Source organism: Plectropomus leopardus, chromosome 7, assembly GCF_026936395.1.
Source record: "Plectropomus leopardus strain MGB_pleo_1.0 chromosome 7, ASM2693639v1, whole genome shotgun sequence".
NCBI lineage: Eukaryota > Metazoa > Chordata > Actinopteri > Perciformes > Serranidae > Plectropomus > Plectropomus leopardus.
Window position 1 is genome coordinate 23,090,214 of NC_142182.1, and position 18,131 is coordinate 23,108,344.

Here is an 18,131-nt window from a genome sequence, read left to right on the forward strand (position 1 = left end):
AGTCTGTGATAGCTGGATGTATACGCTGGACAAGGCCGGGGATCCGGTGTGGTTACTTTAACCGACATTATTCATCTCGGCCTTCATACAGTTCATTCATCGTTCTTTAGATTGTGGTGTTTTTTCATTTATTAAATGAATTATTCATTTACAAGCTATTTGTTTTGCTTCGTGAGGAAAAAAACAAGTCTCATGCAATGTTTCTGTGTGAGTTATTTTCTCCTAAATCCATTTTGCCCCCCTGCAGTTCTAACATTCAGGGGAGTTTGTCACAGGCTGACCTGCGCAGGGTACATGCAAAGCAAAATGACAGCTCGTCAAAAGTGGAGACTGGATGTTAATTTACAAAGTGCTAGATTTTTAACATATATTTTAGGATTAATCGTGCTTTATAAATGTCAATATCGCAGTCGATCATGTTCATGTAATTGTGAGAGGCCAAAATCTTGATTGTGATAAACGTTTGATTAATTAAGCAGCTGTAGATTTACAAAATTTAATCAATGAGAATTTCCACCTATAATCTAACATACCGTAGCAAAGCACACAATATTAATTATTGGTCATAAATACATGCAAACTTCTATAAATAAAAAGGGTTATGGTAGATTAAAAATAAAGACCGCAGCTCAATAGTTTCACACAAGAAAAAATGTTTGGGTTGGTTCAAATTTTGATTTCATTTCATTTTAAATGGCTAGTGTTGGGTCAGAGGAGGAAAGCGAGGCCAAACCTAATGCCTTGCCAAAAAAAACCTTTGTGCCCCATTCTAAATAACTGTGGCTGAAAATAATGTGATTACAGTTGCTGCAAGCCGAATGCAATTTAGTCTTTAACTGATCAACAATTCACAATATTTCACAGGTTATTTTGCAGAGCAATGAAATAAATTTTGAATCCACTTATCACCCAAATCTGACCTATTACTGTGGATCGTCTCTGGCTTCTTTTAGTAGGACTTAGCAAACCGAAGAGCTCACTTTCCCAACCAAAGCCATGCTGAGCTGCACCTTTACAGATTAATGCAATATCCTATAGTTGTATTTGCAGGGCTATTAAGCATACCAACTTATATCATCCAAGAAACATCTGTGAGACACTTTGTGCTGGTCAGTAGAGACAGAGCAGCTCTGCCAGCAGTTTAGTGCTGCCGCTGTAACACTAGAACCCACTTCCACCTTGTTCTGCCCCCTTGCACTGCAAAAATAAAACTACCAAAAGATGCAGGAAGTTTCCTTAGTATAATAAAACGAAGAAAACATAAAAGCCCAGACTGTTTCCCCTATTTATTTATTTTTTACCTTTGTCCACACGGTCACTGCTGCGGCTTCATTACATTTATTCCCCTCCAAGCATGTGAATGTGGGCGAATGCTGCATGAAATGCACGCTCTTCCTGTCTGTAGGAGGAGTGAGCGCCAGCATGCTAGCTCAGTCCTATAACTGGCCAGGGGGTAGAGAGATGGAATACAATCTGACCACTACAAATACACAAACACACACATACACTCAGTCGCCCTGCTGAATTCCTAGCAAGCCGCCGCTGACAGTAAATTCCTTCCTGGCCCAGTGAGCGTGAGGCGGCGGTGACACATTTGGTTCAGCTCCATGCTGCTGCTGCTACCGTCTCTTGTTCAGGTTTCACAGCCATCCGCTACCACCTACCCACCCACACATCCAGCAAACATCACAAACACAAACAGCCTCCTTCATTTGATTTTCTCACAGTCCATCTTTCTCTCACACTTTCCCCACCACTCCATTCCTCACTCCCACTCAGGCTGGAAAGCATTCACAACTGCCCCACTTGTTTGATTAGATGAAGGTGTATAAGGTTTTGCCAGGTTAAGTGGTAAAACCAGACATATCTGCTGCTGTGGGAAAGTGTGAGCTGACTGCTGCCAGCATGCCCATTGGCACTCAAATCACTACAATGAGGGTTATTACAAATCTCTTCTGTTATACTTCAGCCTATCTGGCTGATAAGCAACACCCATAATGCTAGTCTTTTGTGCCACGTTTTCTTTTCAGTGGTGACAGCTAAGCTTTCACATATTGTGCAAGGCTTTTAGAGTTAGGCTAGAGAGCAGTGCCCATGTGGTTACTAGAAAAAAAAATATAGTGCACCAAATTAGATATTTCTCCTGTCTATATACAACAGGACCCAGTGTTTTTAACACAAAGAAAACACAGAAGTACATCAGCTGGCATCGTGCAGCTTGCTTTTTCAGCTCAACACTGACTCAGCCCCTGCTTCATCTCCCACTCACCTAGCTCCCAATGTCACACCCATTGTTTATGGCTCAGACAGGAAGTATAGGTAAAGTGGCACAGCCATAACCCAGTGTATGACCTGGACGCCTGTGGAGCTGATGCATAAAGCATCATTTTGCTCGTTACATCACAACGCCTTTATGTTGCTAGGCAGCTCTTCCCCATCTCTGGTTTCAGTCAACCCTGTAAATTAAAGAGCATCTCCAGCAGCACAGAGGGGATGAGGTGGGATTGACAGAGCCAGGGCAGTCGCTCAGCACTGCTGGCAGACTGAGAGCAACATGGTGCCAGTAATAACTGAGGCAGACACGAGCGTCACTAACATCACTGGCAAGACCCTGCTGCCACGGCCCAGAGATACATAAGCTCCACATGCCAGACAGTGTCGTCTATGAATCTGCCATATACACCTGGATAGCAAAGTATTTAAAGGTTCAGTGTGTGAGATTTAGGGAGATTAAGTGACAGAAATGGAATATAATATGATAAGTATGTTTTCTTTCATGTAAAAACACCTAAAAATAAGAACCATTGCGGTTTTTGACTTAAAATCAAAAAACAGGATGGAACCTCATGCCAGTACAAACCTTTTAGTTTTGATAGTGACAGCAGTTGAGAAAGATGACCCCTCCCCTCCAATCTCTAAACTTGGCAACAGCCAAAGTCAAAGCAGTAGAAAAACACTCAGCCTCCACTGAGCAGCTCTCACCTCTGTGTTGTAGTTGTAGCACTTGTCTCACAACATAAACACTTCACCAACGCATCATTTTCAGTGTTGACAGCCCACAAAAAGTAAAGACTTCACAGTGCTGCTACAAGAGAAGCCCAGCAGGCCGCTCTACAACACCTCTGCAACTCCAGCGCACCATATGGTGACAAAATGAGTCCTGACGCTATACAAAGGCAGCTGCATGTTACTACAAACATAGTTATGTGCTGAAATGGTATGGCTATTTGTTTGACTGACTCTCTGTGAAACAGTGGATCTTCATGCAGATAAATGTAAAGCAGTCAAAAAACAACTTAGTGGAGTCTGAAATGATACTCAATGACAGTTTGAATATTCTGATAAATAATATGAAAAGACGATTGCCCTCCAGTGTACCCAAAAAATGGATCTGTAAAATTATCAGCATTCATTATTAATAACCTTTCAACCTGCAATGGGTGAACAAGCTTGGAGCAAGCAGTGCTCATTATTTTAAATGAAAAATGTTAACAAGCCAGTTTAATCTTCACCTCTTGGTTGCAGACGGCTGGTGCAGAAAAAAATATCTCCAAAATTTTAAATATCAGTGCATCAAGGCTGCAGTATTTTCCACTTTTATTTATTTACTGCGGCTCTCTAAGCTTGCTGTCTCTCAAGTGTTTTGTTCCAGCTACAAAGCTGAACAAATTAATTTTTACATATCTGCAAGACATCACTTTCTGTCTCTGTCAAATTTAGTTTTGCTTAAACCAGCTTCCTCCTGCTCAATCTCATTTTACAAACTCTGTATTAAATCATCAGTTTTCAAGGTGAACAAACATGGTTTCTGATGTCCTCTGCAGTGAATGAGGGACATGTTTGTGCATAAAGATGGCTGCAGTGCAACAACTCTTTTGCCCCGCTGCTGGTGGTGTGGCTGAATTAAACGCCTGAACAACTGTATGATAATTGCCATGAAATGTGATGCAGAATTTCATGTTCCCTTCACGATGGTATATGTAATACCTTTTGTGATTCATCCAGCACCATCATCAGACTGAAATTATGTGCATTTGATTCTGCCCCACCTGTAAAACTAATTACATTCACAATGAGCTCAGTCTCAGCTGCAGTTTGTGTTTAAAGCTAATAAGCAAATGTCAGCATGCTAATGTGCTGAGCTAAGACAAAGCACAAGGTTAACATTTTACATGCTAAATCTTGTTAGCGCTGTCATTGCAGGCAAAGCACTGTGCTATGTACGGCTTCACTGAGCTGCTAGCATGGTACCAGACTCAGTCTTGCTGCTACACACTTGTTAAAGTAGACCTACTCTTCAGTTTTTCAAATTTCTAGATTTTAAGCCAGTGTCCATCACGAAAAACTGGGTCCAGGTCCAAGACTCAGACTGTTGCAGCGCTTTTGTTTCAAAGTTTTACATTAAAACTAGTCTCATGTAGCCAGACCTATCTCCACAGTGCTGCGTCAATTCCAAGGAAGGGTCACAAATTAACATTCTGCTATGAGGAATAAAATGCGCAGGCTTGTCTATATTTCTTTTAAGGAATTGTAGTTGGCTGGTGACCTAGAGCAAAAGATGCCTTTGCAAAATGTGCAGGATGGGGACTTGTTTTGGTGGAACATTTGCATGTGGGGAGGCGAGCACTTCAATTAAAACAGCTAATTCTACACAAAAAAAAAAGATGTCAACTGTGTGATCAAACTTTCTGATAAAAAAATACAGACTAAACTTACTCATCAGTGCCCTTGTGATGAAGCCAGACTATAGATTAGCACTGGACCTGTTAAAACCTCAGATAATTTGCCAGCTGTGCTTGGCTCTAGCAAAACACAATTACGATGATATTACAGAAGCTCGTATGAAATGGAAAAGATTGGAAGTCAATGTTAATTGTATATGCCGCTGCCAGAATAAGAAGATATAGCAAATCAACTCTGACTGGCTGTGTCAGAAAACATATTAACATCAAGCGTGAGAGTCCTATGAAACAGAGTCTGGGCTTTTCTGAGGTGCGTTCACAGCGTTTGTTTTACTTGTTGTTAATCTTTACAGGTCACCAAAAAAGCAAAGGAGGCATGACTTGTTGCACGATCAAAATCCTCATCTAAATCTTGCCTTTTTCAGTGTTTAAGTTGTTAGATTGGATATTGTTGTTGTTTTTCCCGTGTAGTGAGGACTAATTTTGACAACAGCAACACGCAGTGGGGGGACTGCCGGCCTACCGGCAGTCCTATAGCCAGAGTCTACATCTGCTGATTCGGACTATATTAAAACACACATTTTTAACATTAAAACGTGGCTACACTACTAAGAGCTGGTTTAGTACCAGCAAGGTGACATTTACACTGACTAGTCTGAATTTGTGTTTGCAATACAGTCACGAGGGGTTAATTCTTCAACATTCATTGTACATTAAGAATAAACCCATTCTAATTATCCAGGCTACACGCAGGAGCATTTCCTGATAGCTCCATAGAAGCCAGATCACTGCTTGCTTGACACTTGTCCACATTTAAATCAACTGTGACGTTTTGGCCCCCTGCCTCAGCGCCTGACTGACTCTAATTATAGCCACTCTTCACCGGGCTGAGGAGCAGAGTGCCTATTAAATGTCTTACTGCAGAGATAATGAAAATATTTTGCATTTGCATAAACAGGAATGGCAGTGGAATGGAGCCCTGTGATTCAGAGGAGCATGTAGAGGAGTGAATAATGCTTAGGCTCATTACTGCAGAGCCTGTACCCACTAAAAATTAGCCTTCACACCGCAGTTTGTGCCTTCGCAGCAAATAAGATTCATTGTGAGCACACTGAAAAGCTGCTTGAGTGAGGGAGGATTTTGGGGGGGTATTTAGGGGGCACAGAATGTGTTGCAAAAGAAGCATTTTCTATGTGTTGTATAATTACAAATTAACTACTTTTGCACAAGTCAAACATTCTCTAATTTTTTTCAGTGTTAAGACAATGAAGCCGTAAGTTACTGGAGGAGAATGAGGACTGTAAAGTGATGGAGGACAAGAATGTAAAACATAAGTGCAAAGTTAACATAATCAGCGTAGTAACAAGGCATCCCATCTACTGGCTGCTTTTCAGCTGTGGCACGGCGATGTAGGCGTGGGTCAACATAAAGAGGTAAAGTGGAGGAAAAATGTGTCACTGGTGTAACTCAAGCAGTTGTTCAGAGCCTCAAAGCTGCAGATTTTCTGCCTACAGTGTGCAGGGTTAATAATATAATGTGATACTTTATTGATCCCTGTCAGCAAATTCTCTTTTTGTTTGAACACCTACGGACGAGCTCCGCCTCAGCCTGTTGGGTTCATCTGTAGAAGGGCAATTAAGTTTTATTTAACTAAAATTTGAGAATCAATCCTTAAGACAGAAAAGTCAGACTTGTTTCCTAACTGATCACTAAAAATAAGACAATCCTGAATTCCCCTTCAAAACAAGACTAAGAGTCTTTAGCCAATGCTGGCCTCCCCTGTCGTTGTAAATCTGACAAAGGACTTGTTGCTTGCTGCTTACTCCACAAGTCTCTCTTTTGTGAGGGGGAGGCTTCTGAGGATCATGTAAACACTGTTGTGCAGACACCATGAGCTCTTGTTGGTCTTGTGCAAGCGCACATGCATGTACGCAGCTCGCACACAAGGAGCTACAGGCTAAACAACAAGGCTAAAACATGGCACCAGTGAAGTTATTCAAAACAACCTGGCAAGTCAGGGCTTCAGGATACTTGGATTACTTCGGACGAGCAGTACAGAGATATTTTGTGGTTTTATTTTGTTTTGGTTTTTTTATGTTTGAATCCTGGTCACCATTTGCTCCAATTGTTTGGGAGATGAGTGCAACACCTTTTCCGGTGACACTCTGGCAGTGTTTTGTGAACTATTATACTTTACCTAACTTTCCATTAGCATGAAGGTGAGTACATAATAACTGAATTTTCATTTTTGGGTGAACAATCCTTTTAATCTTGTGTTAACCTACAAACCTCATTTAAGGCTTCTCACCAAAGAAAACCCTTTAGGTTCTGAAATGCAAACTCATTTCCGGGTTTAAGAACTCTTTTCTGGCATTCTCTACAGGGCCGCTATTAAGTCACTTCTTTATACCCCTTTTGCATTTTTACATCGAACCAAACAGTGGAAGCATCATGCCATGCCAGTGTGTGAACCATGTGGCATAAATGCATGACATTCTTGCAGTCAAACAGGCAGTGTAAAAGGGGCTAATGTCTGTGCCAAATTTCATGACAATCTATCCAACAGTTGTCGAGACCTCATGGTGTTACTTGAGGAAAACTCCAAACACATACATCACCTCGGATCAAAAAAAGTCTGTTGAAAAATTTTGCGCCAATTCAACAAGTGGATGTAGAGCTATTTCACTGGATATGCAGTAACTATGACCTGCTGTCGGCACCAAAGGAAAGATCAGGGGACCATCAAACTCAGTTTTGGCCGGTCCTCTGTGGACCATAAATGTCTGCACATTTCATGGTAATCCATTCAACAGTAGTTGAGATATAAAAGACCAACTAACAGACTGACACTGCCATCAGTTTTGGGGGTAAAAAATAACAAGTCAAAATCTGTTACAAAAAAGGTTTTCTGCATTTTTTTGCAGACTTTAACATCAACATGTGTATATAAATGTATTTATAATTTGTGTCAGAATATCTCAAAGTAATACCATCAACATGCATTTCTTTTAATGGATCTGTAATTAGTATGTGTGTTGAGGATGCATATGTGAATTAGGAGATAACGGGGATAATGTCCTTATGGCTGATTATTGTAGGCTGGGATAAGCATGTGCAAGTACTACTTTAATCCTTTTAATTCTTTTGACAAAAATACTTCATGCTGGCACAGAATAGGACGTAAGCAGAAGGATGAGTAGAGAAATCAAAATAAAATAAGTGACACTACCATCATTACAAATGAAGAGCAGATCAATTTCCTTTGATTACACAGCAGCTAACAGCTTGTTAAAGGCTAAATCCGAGCAATCAATCCCCCTGACAGAGCGACAGGTAGCAGTTGCTCTGCTGAACAGTATCTACTTTCACCATCTCTTTTCCTGTCTGTCCTGACAGCGTGTGGACATGGAACAATTCCTCTGTTCATACAAACACGAGGGCAAAAAATAAACAGAGCAGGAACGCTGGCGCTGAACGCAAATATGCTGATGACAACAAAAACTGTTACAGTAGATAATATAACTGAAGCTGGAGAGAAGATGGATACATCTGATAACTGGACGGTATCCCACAAATGATCGTCCCCGTGAGACGTGTATGTTGAGACAAGTCAGTGCTGTTTACAAACTAAGAATAAATGGTAAATAAATGAATATTTCAATATGGACATTAAAATATTAATAATAGGATTAACAAAGATGAACTAAAATAGAGATATACTAGTAAACATATCCAGTTATGAAAAGGAGTTTTTTTCCAAGTTTGTTTTTGTTTTTTTATCATACTTCAACAGATGAGAGTATCCCAAGGAGAAATATGTTATGAAACTTACGAATAAGACATATGGAAAGTTTAGTTGTGTTTTAAGTTCCATAAGGATAAATAGAAAAACTTTTTAGAAAATTTTTTATTTTGTAACAAAACCAATAACCTGCAAGCTCTACTTCAAGTCAACATAAATGAGAGGTGCAGTGTTTCCCCAATATTTATTTATTTGTGGCAGCTGGACAAGATAAAAGCATCTGTCACCACATTTTATTTTATATTTTTGGATTTGAACTGCTCATAGGGGCACAACTTATTCACTGAACCTCTTGGAGCACAGAGCGCACTCTGGGCACAGAGGGACTAATAGAGTACCAGGGGCAGTTAAAGTGAAACTTAACCATTCATTGCACTCGGTCTAAAAGTTTGCTTTTCACCCCTTCTGCAGCAACCGCTCCCCTCATACATCCATCTGATCAGTAATCAGAGATAGATCAATTATCAACCCCTCAACTCAAACGACTCAAACTGCTGCTAAGGGAATAAAGAACTCATGATGAGTCCATGAGCTCATGACTGCAGTCAGTCAGCTGTTGTGAAATGCTCTACCCATTCAATAACTCAATTCATTTTTGGAGTACCACTTACCTGAAAACATGACACAGAATGTTATAAGCATTTGCATTTGTGCAGGTTAGGGTTGTAATAAATACATGCGTAACATTACATTCAAACCCCTCCAACCATAACCGACTATGCCGTACAAACGTAATCAGCCCTTACTGAGCCCCTCAAGCTGTGAGTGCGGGTGGTAGTACACACGCAAACTCTGGGAATGGGTGGGAGAGGAACACACGCGCTGGAAGGGACATTAATAAAACAGTCCTGCACAGGAATCTACCCTCAGGTACCAAAATTTTGCACCAATGGATTTAACCTGAATCAGTATTCTGTTGTACTCTGAAGTACAGAGTACAGTATCCAACCCTAATTAGTAGATATATAATCCTGTATTACACTGACTGAAAACATTACGTGGTGAAGACCACAACACAAGCGATCACTGACCAGATGCCATGTGATGTAACTGACAAACCGACCACTTACTTACTCGTACAATACCTATGAGAAGCATAATATAATTTGATAATTCCAAATATATTTTTGTCAAGAATGAAGCTACACTGTATGTTTCACATAGGTCAAGACGTATAACTGCAACAGCATGTCATCTCTCTAACTGTCGCTTAATGTATCCTGTCCTTCTCTCCACTGTCCAGGCAAACCACTACAAAATATATATACATAAATAAAAAGTACAAAGTATCGCAAAGGTTAGCTGCGATTGCTATCTTAAGATAGCAACTTGTGTCGACCCTAAAACCAAATTAATTTGATCTCTTGTGCCACATGAGTCACTGTCGCTGCCTTTCCCTTTGAGGTGATTGTATTTTCATTGATTGCAGGAAAAACAACCTTTGTGCCCCTCAAAACTACATGTGTGGGACTATTTATAGAGTTTGCGGCTTGGCAGCTATACACAACCTCACAGCCATGGCTCCGGCTCATGACCTTTCTTTTCTATTATACCTCCTGTCTCCTCTCTGTGAGAAAGTGAAGTATGCCACTTATGCTCCTCTTTAGTGTGTTGTCTATCTATCTATTTCTCTGAGCACTCCTTATTTTTTTACATCATTTCCTGCTTTCATCCTGCCTTTACGAAACATAATTTGTCTGAATTTAGGAATGTATTTCAGACAAACTGCTGCCATCTATTTCATTTTTATCATTGTCATCTTTCTGATGCTGTCCCAGCTCACGTCCCCTCGCAGCAGCTGCCACCTCATCCCTCCCCACCTCCCACCATGATGCTCCCCAGACAGACACCCGGGTTATAAAGCAGCCCCGACAGTTAATTGCAGCTCCATCAAGTAGCAGGATTGGGATTCTTCAGCCCTGATGAGCCGTTCTGTCTTGATTGTGGTATTTTGGGAGGGCGGGGTGGCATAATAGAGATGTCCATCACAACCAATCAGAGACAGCAGACCGAGTGGCGTCCACCTCTGTTGCTAATGGTGATGCCACAAGGCAGAGGCAACCCCCACCACCCACCCCCCCCAGCCCTCAAGAGACGGCATTCGGACATTTTGTTGCTATGGCAACGTGGAGATGAAGCCATCTTTGGCTTCGAATAAGCCCCCACTCTTGTCCATTGCAATAAATAATGCCAAATAGCAGTGGGATTTTATGGTGGGCTGGTATGGCAAAAGAAGGAGATTAGAGTGTTTACTGCAAGCAACACCTCTTCTGGAAATGTGTGTGGATGACAGGGGAGCAGCTTTTAGCCGGACAGCGAGGGACTCTGCACAGAGACTGACAGCTTGGCATGCTAATCGAAGACAAGGCTTCGCTGCATTCACATTCAAAACACCTCACAGCTTCCTGACGGGCCCCGTCTCAGAGAGAGGAGGGGATTTTGTGTATGTGTGTGCATGTGCATTTGTGTCAGTGTGCAAGTATCAATGGGAATTGAATCAAAGCCGACAAGAAAGACAGAAAGAACAAAAGCAGATAGCAAACGGTATAAATAATGAACTAACCACAGAATGAACGGAATACTGAAAATGTGATAATGGTTAAAAAGAATCGTTGACAAAGCTCTTCATGAGCAGGTCTGAGAAAAGTTTAACACCTATACTCAAACACAGTTAGTAATATACAGTCTATGTAATTTTGGAGCATCCTGGAGGCCTGGAGCCTCAGGTGCAGTCATAACTGGCACAGTCCACTTCACTGTGGTAGACTCTGCCGGATAGCATTTGACTGAGATGGGAATGCTCGGGGAGGTATCCATCATCTAAAGAGCCTCAGGTCCAATCCTCACTTGCAGTGTCTTCTTGACTCTGGCTGATTTCCCTTTAATGACCTAGAACAACCAGCACCAAAGGTTCTCCTCCTGGGAGTCTTCCTCTTTTTGTTCAGCCTGCTCCTCTTTCTACCTGGACCGGGGCAGTCAGGCCTTCAGATCCCGGCTTGATAAGCATCCTCCCACTACGTTTTATTGGACGGTCATTGTTGGATCTCCGGCTTTCTTTCTTTGTCCACGACTGTGGTCCACCAGAGTTTGGCATTGTCTGTGAGACGCTCGACTCAAACAGTTGAACACTGGGAGGTTTGCTGTGTCTGCATGTAAGGCCTCTATACGAAACCAGTGGTACCCTCAGACAGGCAGATTGAGGAATCGTAGAGACAGATGTGTTCAGACGCAGTGTTTGATTCATGTATACAGTTTGAGATGCAACAACAAAGTGGTGGAGTGCGACAATGAGTGAGGTAAAAACAGCGCAATCACAAGCAGACAGACATGACCACGCCCACACAAACACACAGCTGTTTCCCACTCTGGGCCGACTGACGAGCTTCTTATTGATTCATCTGAGGAAATGCTTCTGAATGCCACACAGCGACACCAAAGCGCAGCCTGATCTGACACCGCAGGACCCTGTGATATTAAATATGACTCAATCAAACCACTGGCTCCCACGTTCAATTTAAGTGATATACGGCGCTAATACAGGTGATTAAACAGTGGTAGTAACACATCCCTGAGCATGAACAAATCAAATATACACTGCGGCCCTTGAACGTAATTAAACATTTAGCTCCAACTCACTGGGAGCGGTTATAATCTTATGTGAATACAGTTAATGTTTCCCCACAGCATGAAGTTAAACCTGCAGGATAATAAATCACAACCCCTTTGAGAGAAATTAGATCTGAAGGTGGATGCTTGGGTGGATCGGGTCTGATTAAATATTATATGTGAGCAGCAGTGACGCAGCCACAGCTCGAGCCGGGATGACACAGTACGGAGCATCCGTGTCTTGACCGGTCAACTGATCAATGTGAGCATAAAAGTAGCAGTTACTGGCTCCGCTGAAAAGCTGATGAAACATGTCCTATGAGTTACCAAAACAGACCAGATTTATAAAAAGGCAGTGTCTTCCAATGTCAGACAACCAAACATCAGCCCAAAACCAGCAAAAAGGAGCACACACGGGGCGTCTGGAACCACAAAATCACAATACTGAAATTAAAAAGTAGAGCTCATCTTCACTGTCAAGTGACAATGAGACATTCAAGTCAAAATGAAAAATGCATATTTTGGAGATATGGGCCGTCCGACTCTCTGATATAATAGAAGTAGATGGCCCTTGCCTTGTGGTGCCCAAAGTCCCCAAAAAAATCATTTGAAAAACAGTAATGTCTCCTTCTAGAAATCATGACCTGGTTATTCAAGATAATCCACAGACCTTGTTGTGAGCAGTTGCTTAATGTAGGAACTATTTTCTTTCTGCTAAACGACACATCACTTTGCAGATGGAAGCAAGCATCTGCTGCTAGCTCACCTAGCACCGCTCAGCCGAGGACGCCATTAATGTTTACATCCCCCACTGTCACGAGCACCAGCCTCTAGTTGAATGAGTAGATGCACGCCTTCTTATGCGCGGTGATACTGTTGGCAGGTGTAGTTCTGTAGAAAGAAAATAGCTCCTACTGCTCACAACAGGGTGGGTTTTTTGAAAGAGACGTTGTTTTGGTTGGTTTTTTTTTTTAAATGTTTGTTTTTGGCACTTTGAGCACCACAAGTCGAGTACCATCTAGTTGTATTTTACTGAAGAGAACGCAGACATCTCTATGGCCGATGTCTCCAGCACTTGGCAACTCACACCAAAACAATCTAAATTGATAAATAGCTCTACAGGTAAGAGGAAAAAAATAATAATTTTGGGGTGAACTGTCCCTTTAATAGTATTTGGTGACACCTGACCAGCCACCTATGTACATGATGCTAGTCGTAGTCGTACAGCAAGCCATGACTGGTCAGGGCCTAATATATATTTCAGCCAATTCATGTCATATTCTGGGGGAAATTTCGGACTCTATGATCACCCCATCCTGTGCAATGATTACATCAAAATACACAAATTTTGTCTAATATGATCCCGGCATAAACTGATGCATGACAGCATAAATGGAGCCACTTATTGTTAAGTGTCTCTGGATAAACTGAGAGTCACTTAAAAGTTTAGCTCCAGTTTTCCGCCTGAATTGGGTCACCCACTTCACTCCACTGATCTTCCTAAACACAAATGTACCACCACAAACACTGGAAATGTTTCACACACATTTTTCTGTCCATTTGGTGGATAAACACACTTTCATGTTCACACCTACCACATACCTAACCCATGATTCACCCACGATTTCTACAAAACCACACAACTACAAAACCAAGCATCTATTTACGCTTTGAGCCTTTCACTGAATATTGTGCTGTGAGCGTCGTCAGAAACGTCTCTGAATGCAAACAGTGATGAGGACTCACAGCTGCTGCTGCTGCTGCTGTGCTGTTGACGTGCTTGGGCTGTGCGGCCCATGTAGAGTCAGGCCAAAATCACTCACCAAACAATCTTGTGAATCACAGGGGGAGGAGAGGAAGAAGGAGGAAGCATCAGAATTGGAAATAAAGCTCTAAAAATAACTGAAGAGTTGCAGACGACAGAACATCGGAGGATAGTGAACAAGGTGGTGTGAAAAAGGTTCTCGGACTAATTTCAACGTTTCTGAGCTCTGTATTAAAATAACATTAACAGTCACTTTTGGTAAAATTTAGGGTATTTAAGCCCATAGTCAGCTAGGGAAATTTAAAGTAAAACTGACATTAAAATCATTTTTACCAACACAAATACAAGAGTCTAGACTTATTCTTATTCTGGTCTGAGAAAGCAGAGAAGTGGTGTATTGCAGGCTATAAGTCAAATTTCAACCAAGAGATCATTACAGACAAAGTAGCATAAAACCCTAAACAAAAAAAAAAAGTTAAAGTAAAAAGTTTAAGTCATATTCGAACAAAATCTCAAAAGAAAAACTAACTCAGAAATTCATACTTTCATCAGTGTTAGATTTGCATTGCTGGGGCTGGCCACTAAGGCAACATTTATCACTTCACTGAAACTTGGCTTCAAAGACGTGAACACTGCCTCCCCCACGAGGGACACACAGATCTACAGCAGCATTTATTACCCAAGAAGCAAATGTGCCTATAAACTGAAAAAAGTTTTAGAGCACAGCAGGCAGACAAATGCAGGCACTAATAATAATATTCATCCTTGCTTTGAATCTCAAGTTGCACATGGGCTCCTTTTTTTAATTTACCAGGTACAATAGTCTGAGTGTATTTTTGGAAACAACTGCTGCTGAAATATTAAAAGTTTGGACCTCTGTGGCAAAACTCAGGTATACAATGGCACTTTATGCCTCATTAGGAGGTGGAGAGAGGAATCTGGTCTGCCCACTGACACTAAGGAGAATCACTCTAGCTCTGCTCCGGCCCACGCTCCCCTCGCTGAGTCCGCTGAGACCGACGCGAGACAGAGTTTCTTCGTGTATGGAGTTGCTTATGTGGGAAGTGAGATACATGCGATGGAAATGTGTTTGGGTTGTCCCATTTGTCCTATTTCACTGTTTTCCTCTGCAGCAGATAGTTTCTGCACTTTACACTTCACTGCCATGCCAAGCGTACTATACTTGACTCTATAAAGTCAAATACAAAAGTGCTATTATGAGTAATGGTCGTTTTAAGAAGCCTTCCAAAATATACAGAACTTCAGAAATTCAAATAAAATTTATCCTAAGACCCACATAGTTCTGGGCAATATAGCAATATTATACTGTTAGCATGATATTAATTATCAATTTCGATTTTGTATATTGCAAGCCTTGTCTTTTCCTGGTTTTAAAGGCTGTAGTAAAGAAATGTCAATTTCAGAACTAACCTAGAAATGGACAGCACTTTGAAATGGGGTCCTAAAGCTCACAGAGTCAATGGAGCACCAGAGTAAAAGAAAAGACCTCTTGTATTTCACATCACTAATCGAAACATCCCAGGTTGATTGTAAGCAGTCATCAACCCCAGTAAACAGCAGATTCCAACAAAAGCGCTCTAATAAAGCCACTGTGTGCTCCCTGCCCAGCACCAAACAGACGACAAACAAGGGTGTTCCCATGTATTTAGCTAAAGACCAACACATTTTTTCTGAGGAGATACTGCAAGTCCACCACAAAGCTGGAAGGAAAGTAGCCCAAACACTGCACTTAAATTAATTTGTTTGGCCAAAAAAATGACTTAAATGAATGTCATGTGTGCAACAGACTGGTTAACAAATCATTTGCCAAGAAACAGCTTCAACATGTAACTCCACCCAAAATGATTTTGGCTGGCATGACTTTCACTTTGGAGACAGGCTAGTTGTTTCCTTCCAGTTTTAATGCTAACAAGGTGAAACACATTCCAACTCCAGCTTCCCAAACACTTAAACTATTCCCTTGAAAGCAGGTGCAATGGTGGTGGTTAGGCTAAAAATAGCTTCTGTCAGTGCTGTTCACTGCGGAGGAGTGGACTGCACCTATCCCAAATGATCTCAATAAATTAAATTAATGTAATCAAGTCAGATAGTGGGTGTGTATCAAACAGCTGGGCATAAATGAAGCTGTACATCAGTTCTGGACTGAGGTTTTAAATGTCTAAATGCATATCCTGCAAGACAACACCACCTGTCTTTGTGTTTCGATGGGACCCATATAGTGTGTGGCCTGTATCTCAGTTTTCTTTTCCATGCGCAGCCCCGCCTCTTCATACATGTACAGTGGATGCTTTGATTACACACAAAGCTGTCTCAGATTAGACAGGGATTAGAGCTGTGCTGCCCACACGGACTGGGCCAGCTGGGGCGTAATGTGAGGCCTGAGAGACTGGCGAGCTCAAAGGGTTTCAGTGACAGACAGATGGAGAATGGGAAAAAAGGCTGATATCAAAATCCTACACATCCAGCTCTGGGCTGAAGGTAAGGGGCTGTGTTTTTCTCTGGCCCACATCACTAAAAACTGCTGCTGAAGACCTGCAGCGACTGTAGGCTCTGTAGACTCCATGAACATTAACAGTGTCTGGTAAACAGCATTCACTCTCTAATGAGATAATTACAATAGAAGAAAAGAATACAGTTTAGTCTAATTTCCCCCGAGTGCATCAACACATTATCATTAAGATTGAATACTTAATATCTTAATGATGCATCTGAATATAAATGAAAGCTCCTGTCCTTCAATCTAATGGCCTTTGGACAGAGTGTGTGTGCATCCAGACTCAGACATCAGAATGACTTTACAGACCGTTAAAAAAATACTGACAACAAATAAATTGTAATGCACCAATTAAATACACTGTATCAGTATAAGTGCAATTTATGGCCTTATTAAAAGTTTCAGGAACTGGCCAGACATTACAACGTAGTCAGTGATGTTACGTAACTGAAACAACATACCATGAACCTTCGTGAACTAAATATATATAATTTAATTTACACAAAGTAAAGGTATTACATCATTCAACAAAGCTGCACACAACCCCACATTTAGGATTAAAAAAATTCAAATTTGAGAAAAAGAAAAGGACTAACCAAATTGCAACTCAGACTTTGACAATATCCTGAACTTAGGGACTGAGATCAGTGTCAGGAGTGCGAGGATCAGTGCATCCCAAATGTAAATAAATCAAATATTATTAATTATTAAATTATTACTGCTGTTACTTTTTTATTGATTACATTATTATTGTAATTATTAAATACAAAAGATAATTTCAGTGGAATGTAGATGATATCAAAAGTGAAATTTTGACAATTTGAGAAAAAAATGTAATAGACATATCAATCAAAATTCATTCTTCCAGCATAGACACAGATTCCACTGGGTGACCCACCAAACTTTTTTTAATTCAAAATGAAAATGAATTGATTCACACTAGGACTTTTATGTACTTTGAACATAAACAAGGTGACAGAGTGCACAAAAAAAGCATCGAAATATTAAGTTTGTTTATCAAAATGTGCCAAAAGAGGGTCCCCCAGATCCCCAGGCTAATTATTTATGTATTATTTATTAATGTTTGTTTATTAACTGCCCACTGGCATTTTGGCATTCTGCATAATGGCCCGCGGACAGAGCAAGTTGAATATTCCTGGTGTGGGAGGTGGTTTGAGAAAGATTAAGAGGCAAAACCAAGGGCAAATTAAGTTTGCAATAACTCACAGCTGCTCAATAAACTCACAGATGAGAGCACACATACAGTAATAACACAACTCATCTACTTTTTTATCACCTAATCTTTTCTCTCATCTGGATTTTGACAGCTCGACAGTAAGAGGTTAAAGACATTTAAGCGAGTGAATCTTCACTGTAACTTTACAAGCTGAAGATTTACCTGTGGAAATTACACTTCCTGTCAAAATATAGTCTTATATTATCTCTTACAAAATACAGTTATAGAGGTATGAATGAGTAAAATTATTTTTTTAAATGTGTCTTTAATGCAAAATGCATCAACTCTTCCACGACACACAAGACCCAATTTCCTCATTCAAGACTTAAACTCTGCAGAATTTAAGTTCCTCATTATATTCTGTTCCAATTGGATTTTTTTTGGACACTTTTGTGCCATTAAAAGGCAAATATTCACTGATGGCAGTGAATGCTAGTGTTACTGTATGCTTTTAACACATACACATTCAGTGAGACAAGGACAAAATCCTGGTATACTCACACTGCTTTTGACAGAATAACAGG

At 40.9% G+C, this 18,131-nt stretch overlaps 1 protein-coding gene across 7 annotated transcripts in view; it reads right to left on the minus strand.

The window, feature by feature from the left end:
• Nucleotides 1–18,131, minus strand: part of LOC121949780 (pleckstrin homology domain-containing family A member 7-like) — a 178,519-nt gene that overhangs the window by 110,098 nt on the left and 50,290 nt on the right. The window contains exon 1 of one of the 7 annotated variants that reach the window (XM_088080231.1): nucleotides 1,302–1,416. The exons of the other annotated variants lie outside the window; for them this stretch is intronic. The gene's annotated coding sequence lies outside the window, so the exon portion shown is untranslated. Of the gene's footprint in view, nucleotides 1–1,301; nucleotides 1,417–18,131 lie in introns of those variants that run through there. 7 annotated transcript variants of the gene reach the window in all.